This window comes from Mesoplodon bidens, assembly GCF_964165515.1.
Source record: "Mesoplodon bidens genome assembly, contig: HAP1_SCAFFOLD_562, whole genome shotgun sequence".
Taxonomy (NCBI): domain Eukaryota; kingdom Metazoa; phylum Chordata; class Mammalia; order Artiodactyla; family Ziphiidae; genus Mesoplodon; species Mesoplodon bidens.
In genome coordinates this window covers 154,236-162,353 of record NW_027672062.1, presented here as the reverse complement: position 1 = coordinate 162,353, position 8,118 = coordinate 154,236, and positions in this window count along the sequence as shown.

The following is an 8,118-nucleotide window of genomic DNA, read 5'->3' as shown; positions in this document are numbered from 1 at the left end:
GGGAGGACAGCTCGCAAACTGAGGAACAGCCAGTCCGCCACCAGTTCAGGGACTCTAAGTAAGACATCCAGTAAGATCCTCTCCTTCTTTAGGAGCTTCAGAGTCATTCCTGGTTCAGAAACAAGGCTCACACATGACCATTGAGAGGCAGACAAAGCCCCGGTTGGCTTCCATGTTTAGCACACATTTGCTAAAAGGGGAGAAAAAAACAAGGACATGATAAACACAAAATTCACAATACTGGATTTCTGTAGGGTCAAAACAAGGGAGGGATGGTCTGGGAGGAAAAGCTATTATGCAAAGCGGTATGTCCATGGGAATGTATTATCGTTTCCATTTTATTTTAACGTCTCTGACATCAGGATGATTCTTATACTGCTGTCAGCCAAGTGGCAGTCACTGCCTTAGAAATATCTCAACCAATTTGTTTCACTGTTGTTTTCCTTTCAATATATGCACAAGAGATGGATGACAAAGTCTGAAAGATATCTTTCAAGAACTATAACATAAAGAAACTAAGGGACATAAATACTCACTATCCAGGAACACAAGAAAGGTTTAGATATATTGCTAAGGAATAACAGAATAATCCAAAATGCTCTGTACTGATGAACTATGCAAATTATGTATGCATGTGGAAAGCGATTCTAAAAATAAAAAAAATCATAAATGAGATTATGAAATCTCATTTCATACTGAGATTATGCATTTTTAAATGTCCATCATAAAAAAGTCTTTCCAGTTTAAAAAAAAGTTGTAAATAAATTTCATGAGTCCATGAAAATCATTAAATTGTTAACAACACTTGATAACAGTTGGATTAGAGTAACTGTTGATAACAGTTAACAACCGTCGGATTTGAGAAGAATGCCTCTGAGAACCATGTGTGTTTTTTGTTTTGCGGTTTGTTTTTTTTTGGCGGTATGCGGGCCTCTCGCTGCTGTGGCCTCTCCCATTGCGGAGCACAGGCTCCGGACGCACAGGCTCAGCGGCATGTAGGATCTTCCCGGACAGGGACACGAACCCGTGCCCCCTGCATCGGCAGGCGGACTCCCAACCACTGCGCCACCAGGGAAGCCCCATGTGTCTTTGTATGAACCGGGGAGTCATCTGCTAGCCTTGCAATTCTCTGCTCATTCCCTTCTGTGACAACAGGGTCTACTAGGATGGAAGTTGGGTTTCCAGTAAAACTTAGGGACTTTCTCTGCAGAGCAAATTAAGTGGTAGAGGTGGAGGAGGTGAGAAATAAGATACGGATTCTGGGAGGAGTGGTAGCTTGGGAGGATGAGAGGAAGCCCTTCTCAGTTGCTCTGGTGGGTTCCTGGAAAATCCCATCTTGTGATTTCCGATACACAAAGACCAATAGATTGTGGGGATCAATGTGTCCTGGGAGTTACCTCTTGAAGCAGTGGGTCTTGGTAAGAGGAGAGAAAGAGCCATGTTCTCTAAGACCTGAGAGGGGTTTGGGGGAAGCCTTCCGGAAATGTGAGGAGTTACGGGGTAGAGGAGGGAGATAAAGGGGAACTTTTTCCAAAGCCTTTGACTCAGAGCCCCAGATTTTCACTATGCCAGAGGCTGAATCAGCCTACTTAAAACAGCTTCATCTTAGGATTCTGTACCCTTGGCTTTACCTTTTGTCTTTCTTAGCCTGTATTAGGCATTCTCACTCCCTCACCCCAAAGGACTTCTTTAACGTGAACCTAGTTAGTCCACTATGCAGGGCGTTAGCTGAGCAGACCCACAGTTGACACAATTTACACCTCCAGTGCAGTAGTAAAGTGGAGGTGGGGACTTGCCCACCGCAACGTGCCCTGCCTGGCACTTGCTCTGGATTTCCTTTTCTATCTTGACGGTTCATCAAGAGACACATGCACAGATACCTACGTATTTCAAAGCGACAGGCATCTTCCTCTGGAGGGAGACATCAATTTGGGTATCAAGTCAGTACACCCTATCAGATAAAGGCCAATATTTTGGACAGCAATATTCATCACCGTGGTAGCAATTCTGCAGCTGCAAGTGCAATTAGGCAATGGATGGTTGATTACAAACTAACCAATGTCCCAAACTTCAAGTCTGGCAACACACATACATACTAGAAAGGGTTTTTTTCCCTACAGCAAAATAAGGTCATTCACAGGATTGTTGAAGATGTGCTACGGTGGGAGGCATATTGAAGGCAGTGTCGTGGCTGGCACAGCAAGCGTGATGTGATGCTGGGGAACACAGCAGGGGCCACGCCATGCATGGCTTTGAGGTCCATTTAAAGGAGTTTGATTTCTGACCTTGGAGTGATGCAAAGCCATGATATGTTTTCAAGAGGGGAGTGGCCTGATCAAATGTGCACTTTGTGGAGGGTACTGTGGTTTCTGTGAAAAGAAGTATTTGGCTGGGGGGGTTGTTAATATGGGACTTTATGTTACTTCCTATTTGGGGCCACAGGATCTATATAATGAGGAGATTGGAGGGTATGCTTTGAAAGACACCGTTCCATTTGAAATATCCACGTGGGGTGCATTTCTTCAACGAAGGACTTGTGGCCCCAGCTGCTGGGGGTGCATCCCACAGAAAGCCTTCAGCTGGCAGTGAGTTTGGAAATTGCCTGGGTTCCTCACCCGAGGTGCACGGCAAGAAATGATTGATGTGGAGTGTGAAGGTCAGGCCGTCGTAGCCCAACACAGACCCTCTCGGAAGGGTCACTCCAGTTCAAGAGCTCAGCTTCGGGCTTCCCTGGTGGCGCAGTGGTTGGGAGTCCGCCTGCCGACACAGGGGACACGGGTTCGTGCCCCGGTCCGGGAGGGCCCCACATGCCGCGGAGCGGCTGGGCCCGTGAGCCATGGCTCCGGAGCCTGTGCTCCGCAACGAGAGAGGCCACAACAGTGAGAGGCCCGCGTACCGCAAAAAAAAAAAAAAAAAAAAAAAAACAAGCAGGGGTCAAGGAGGGAAGGATTGGGAGTTTGGGATTAGCAGATACAAACTACAGGATGGATAAACAGCAGGGTCCTACTGTAGAGCACAGAGAACTATATTCAGTATCCTGTGATAAACCATAATGGAAAAGAATAGGAAAAAGAATGTATGTATACAAAAAACTGAATCAGAAATTAACCGAAGAAATTAACACAACACAAATTAACACAACATTGTAAATCAACTATACATCAATAAAAAAGAAGAAGGAAAAGAAAATAAATACAATCCAAGTTTGGGTTACCTTTGTGGGGAGGGAGCATGCAGAAGAGGGGCTGGCAGGGTTCTATTTCTTGCTCTGGGTGGCAGCTACAAGGGTGTTCACTTTCTTGTTACTCATTAAGCTATATTTATGCTTTCTGCACTTTCATGAATGTGTGTTATATTTCACAATAAAAAGTTTCTAAAACTGTAAAAAATATAAATATAAATATAAACAAAAGTTAGCCTCCTTGAAAAGAGAAAATGGGTGAGAAAATTCTCCATATCCTGGAAATGACAGTACCAGTGGGACTCTGACAGGTAGCAGCACTCTTTCTAAGTTCCTGCCAGCACTGGGCTGTATACGCTGGGGGCACAGAGAACAGCAATCCCCATAGGATGCCTGCCCTTAGCAAGTACACGGTCCACTTCCAGGATTTTATCCCCAGGACATCATTCAGCAGAAGCGCCAAGATGATGGAGATCTGTAACAACAACAAGACTGGAAGCCACCCAGATATTTACAAGAGCAGGAGGGTTTTCTCAACCTTTTGAGTAGAAAGACTATCCAGCCTACCCACACCTATACCCTGGCAGGGTCAGCCTCTTCCCTATGGACGTGGTGGTTGGTTTAGGGGGAGGCTGGTGAGCCTGCCCCAAGGGGGTGGGGGCTTGGACGCTCAACAAAGGGGTGTGTGATGCGATGGTGACGGGTCACAAAGGGCTTGCGGTATAAATAGGGTCGGGTCAAGAGACTCTGGCAGAGTCCTGCAGGGAGGTGACGAGGTGCTTTCGTTCCCTCTCTCTCTCTCCCTCCGAGACTCAGTTTGTGGCTGGTGGCTCTGTCTTGAACGAAGAGAGCCATGAGCAGTGAGAGTTTACCTCATTACACGGCCAACAGCTACTGTTCAGTGGGGGTGTCGAGGACCTCCATGGGGGTCCTGCAACGACAACTGTACGAGGGAGGAGAGTATGACATTTTCAAGCACGCTCCCATGTTGGAGAGCGACTTTATCCAGGTCAGCAAGGAAGGAGAACTGATTGACCTAGACAACCGCGTCCGAACGGTGACTGTGGGCGTCGCATCCACCAGCCCCCTCTTCCCGCTACCTGACGTCATGCTGCTGGCCCGACCAAGGAGAGTCTGTGCCGGGGTCACCAAGGGGAGAGGTTGCAAGCCCGTGAAGACCCTAGAGCTCACCAGGCTGCTCCCCTTGAAGTTTGTCAAGATCTCCATCCACAACCGGGAGAAACAGCAGCTGTGCCTGAATCTTGCTACCGGCCGGACTTTCTACCTGCAGCTGTGCCCCTCTTCCGACGCACAAGAAGACCTCTTTTCCTATTGGGAAAAGCTTGTCTATATCCTGAGACCACCGGTAGACAGTTACAGCAGTACCCCGATGCTCCAAACTGGAGATGCAGCGACTACAGAGGATGCCAACATCCTAGTGGTAAGCACCGACAGGGACTCAAGAACACGGGGCAGGGTGCTTTGGGAGAGCAGGGCAAAGCTGGTCCTTCATAGCCTTTGGTGCTCTCTGAGACTCGCCTGGGAAATACCTTCTACCGTTGAAAAGGGTCAGGGACAAACGAGCTATCACTACGGGAGTCCCCACACGGGAGAGGTTCCGAGTGCTTCTCCACCTTGTCCCACGAGGCCGAATTTCAGAGAGACCTTAGGTATCATCTCGGCTGCACTGGTCTCATCACCAGGGCTGTAATCCCTCCTACAGCATCCTGACTGTCTGCTCTCTTCCTGAACACTTACCCCAGCCCAGGTAGTCTCAGCAGGTGGGGAACATCATTCACAGCTAGGAAGTCCTTCCTTCATTGTGTCTCCCCGGGACTCCGACATGCTGACTCAAATCAGCCCAACCCGTGGAGTCACCAAAATGTAGAAGGTGTGCATCCCTTGACCCAGGAACCCCACTTCTAGGAATCTGTCCTGCAGGGAGAGAAGCACAAGGGTATAAAGTTAAAGTGCATAGCATCATGGAGAATTGTATCAGTGCTCTCCCTGGCCCTGGGACTGTTCAAGTACAGTGGAGTGGCCGTTTGACAGGGGTGCAGTAGATGGGGTCTTGCATCCAATGGGAGCTTAGACTGGGTGATTTCAAAGGTTATTCTAAGTATAAGGCCTTGAGTTGCTCAGCTCCAGGATGAGAGAGGAGCGGACAGTTCTGAGCTCACTTTCTGTCATCTCTATCTTACCTGTCTCTCCTCCCCTTGGCTCAGACCACAGAGCTCCACAGAGAAAGGGATCAGGATGAGGTTGGGCTTCGCAAGCTTCGTGACGTGACTGGAGCCACGTCTTGTGCTTATGTGGGGGGAGAGGGAATCCATCATGCCCCCCGTGGGTCACCTGCAGCCCTGAAAGGCGCCGAAGGATCGGCGGCAGGGATGACCGTGGGCCTGGCGGGAGCCACCATCGAGGATCCAGGAGAAAGCGGATCCGGCCAGGCCACTGCAGGTGCTGCCAGCCTATCCCTGCAGGACACGAGCCTGGTCTCGGCGGATGTTGCCAGCACATCCTCGACGGGGGCAGATGGTCCAGAGAGCAGCATGAGCATGGTGTTGCCAGGTGCAGTCACAACCAGCAAGCCTGCTGCTGGAAGAGCTGAAGGGAAGGTCGCAGCCCCCGTGGTCTCCACCTTGCAGAGCGAAGGCTACACGTCTGAAGGGGATGGAAGCCAGAAGGTCTCCCACCCCAGGGATGAAGCCTGGAAGGAAAAAAAGGAAAGAAGGACACGTCTTCATCGAGGAAAAGTTCCCATCACCGCAGGACAGGTGAAGGTCACCACAGGACACGAGGGGACAAGACCCAGAAAGCATCCTCCCACTGGTCCTCATGCGGCCATGAAAACCCCAAAGTTGACCAAGGAGGGGAGGACAGCTCGCAGACGGAGGAAGAGCCAGCCCGCCACCAGTTCGGGGACTCTAAGTAAGGCATCCAGTGAGATCCTCTCCTTCTTTAGGCGCTTCAGTCACTCCTGATTCAGCACCAAGGCTCACACATGACCACTGGGAGGTAGACAAAGCCCCGGTTGGCTTGGGTCCTTCCCTAGAGAGGCAGTTCCTACTTTCTTTAATAAAGGAAACCGTACAACTCCAAAAGAAATGCTATCTTGTGTTTTCTATGTCCCCTCGCCTGGTAGGGACTTGACAGTGACTTCTGTGATGCGAATTGTGCTTTGGCCTGAGACCCCAGAATCAAAATTTTGTTGTACAAGATAGGTATTAAGTATCATTCAGCCATTCACTAGGGCTGGAAATAGATGCACTATACAGAAATGTTCATTGCGAGGTTGCGAATCTTTGGAAATAAGATTTACTATGTAAATATAGTTTGGGGAGAAGATAAGCTGGGGGAGGTGACTGCGTGATGTGTAAACTTGCGTTGCTGAATTAATTACTGAATTCATCAAGTATTTACGGGGTGTCTGTGCCGTGCTGTGCCTAGCACGAGGCTATGTTATGGAAAAACCATCCTTTTCTCAGCAAAGCCCTTTGGTTTGGTTATGGGCACTCTGTAGAAGGCAAGGAAATAAGCACAGAAAAAGGTTTTGGTCGCTTGCTCGCAGGTCACACGTGCATAGCCACTGCCCGAAAGAGAAGCCTGTTTTCCCAGCAAGGCTTCTCCAGGGCACGTAGGGTGGAGGGAGGACAAGTCTGCAGCCGGGGCTGAGCTTTAGGCCATAGCTGGGGTCAGAGGTTCACCTTATGAAAACAGAAACTCTCTCTGGCTTGTAAGGAAATGAAACCATTGGGAGTTATTTTACTTTGTGTAGGGTAAAACAGAACACGGGGGGGATCAGGGTTGTCATTGGCTCAACAAAGGGACACAATCTTTATGGTAGAAGCAGCACCAACGAGGAGTCAGGAAATCTGAGTTCCTATCCTGTCTGGGCCACTGACTCTCCTGGGTCACTCTGCCTCTCTGTAATGGTACCTCTGTGGGCAGCCACGGGGTCCCCAACTGTAAAACCAATGGATTGGACCGCTGCAGTGATTCTTACCCTTGGTTGTATGTTGGGAGTTCCCTGGGGAGCTTCAAAACAAACAAACAAACAAACAAACAAACATTGATAGCCTGACCCCAATCCCAGAGATTCTGATGACATTTAGGTGGGGTAAGCCCTCCAGCACCGGGAGTTTTAAAAATCTCACCCAATAATTCTACTGTGCAGCAGCCAAGTTGGAAAACCACTGGGCTAGGAGGTCTGGGGGGCCTCTTTCAGCCCCAGTATGCCATAACTTTACAGTGGAAGACAGTAGTTCTCCAACATTCACATGCATAAGGATCACCTGGGAAGCCTATTTAAAAAATAACATTTCTCACCACATGATAGCCCTTATACGTGGACTCTAAAGTACGACGCAAATGAACATATCTGCAAAACAGAAACAGACTCCCAGACATAGGGAAGAGACTTGGGGTTTTCAGTGGGGTTGGGGGCGGGGAAGGATTGGGAGTTTGGGATTAGCAGATACAAACTACAGGGTGGATAAACAGCAGGGTCCTACTGTAGAGCACAGAGAACTATAGTCAGTATCCTGTGATAAACCATAATGGAAAAGAATAGGAAAAAGACTATACATGAAATATACAAAGAATACACATGAAACTGAATCAGAAATTAACACAACAGAAACAAATACAACCTTGTAAATCAACTACACTGTCAATAAAAAAGAAGGGGGAAAAGAAAAAAAATAGAAGCCAAGGTTGGGTTCCCTTTGTGGGGAGGGAGCATGCAGAAGAGGGGCTGGCAGGGTTCTATTTCTTGCTCTGGGTGGCAGCTACAAGGGTGCTCACTTTCTTGTTACTCATTAAGCTATATATTTATGGTTTGTGCACTTTCATGAGTGTGTGTTGTATTTCACAATAAAAACAGTTTCTAAAACTGTAAAAAAAAAAAAACCACAAATATAAAAAGTTAGCCTCCT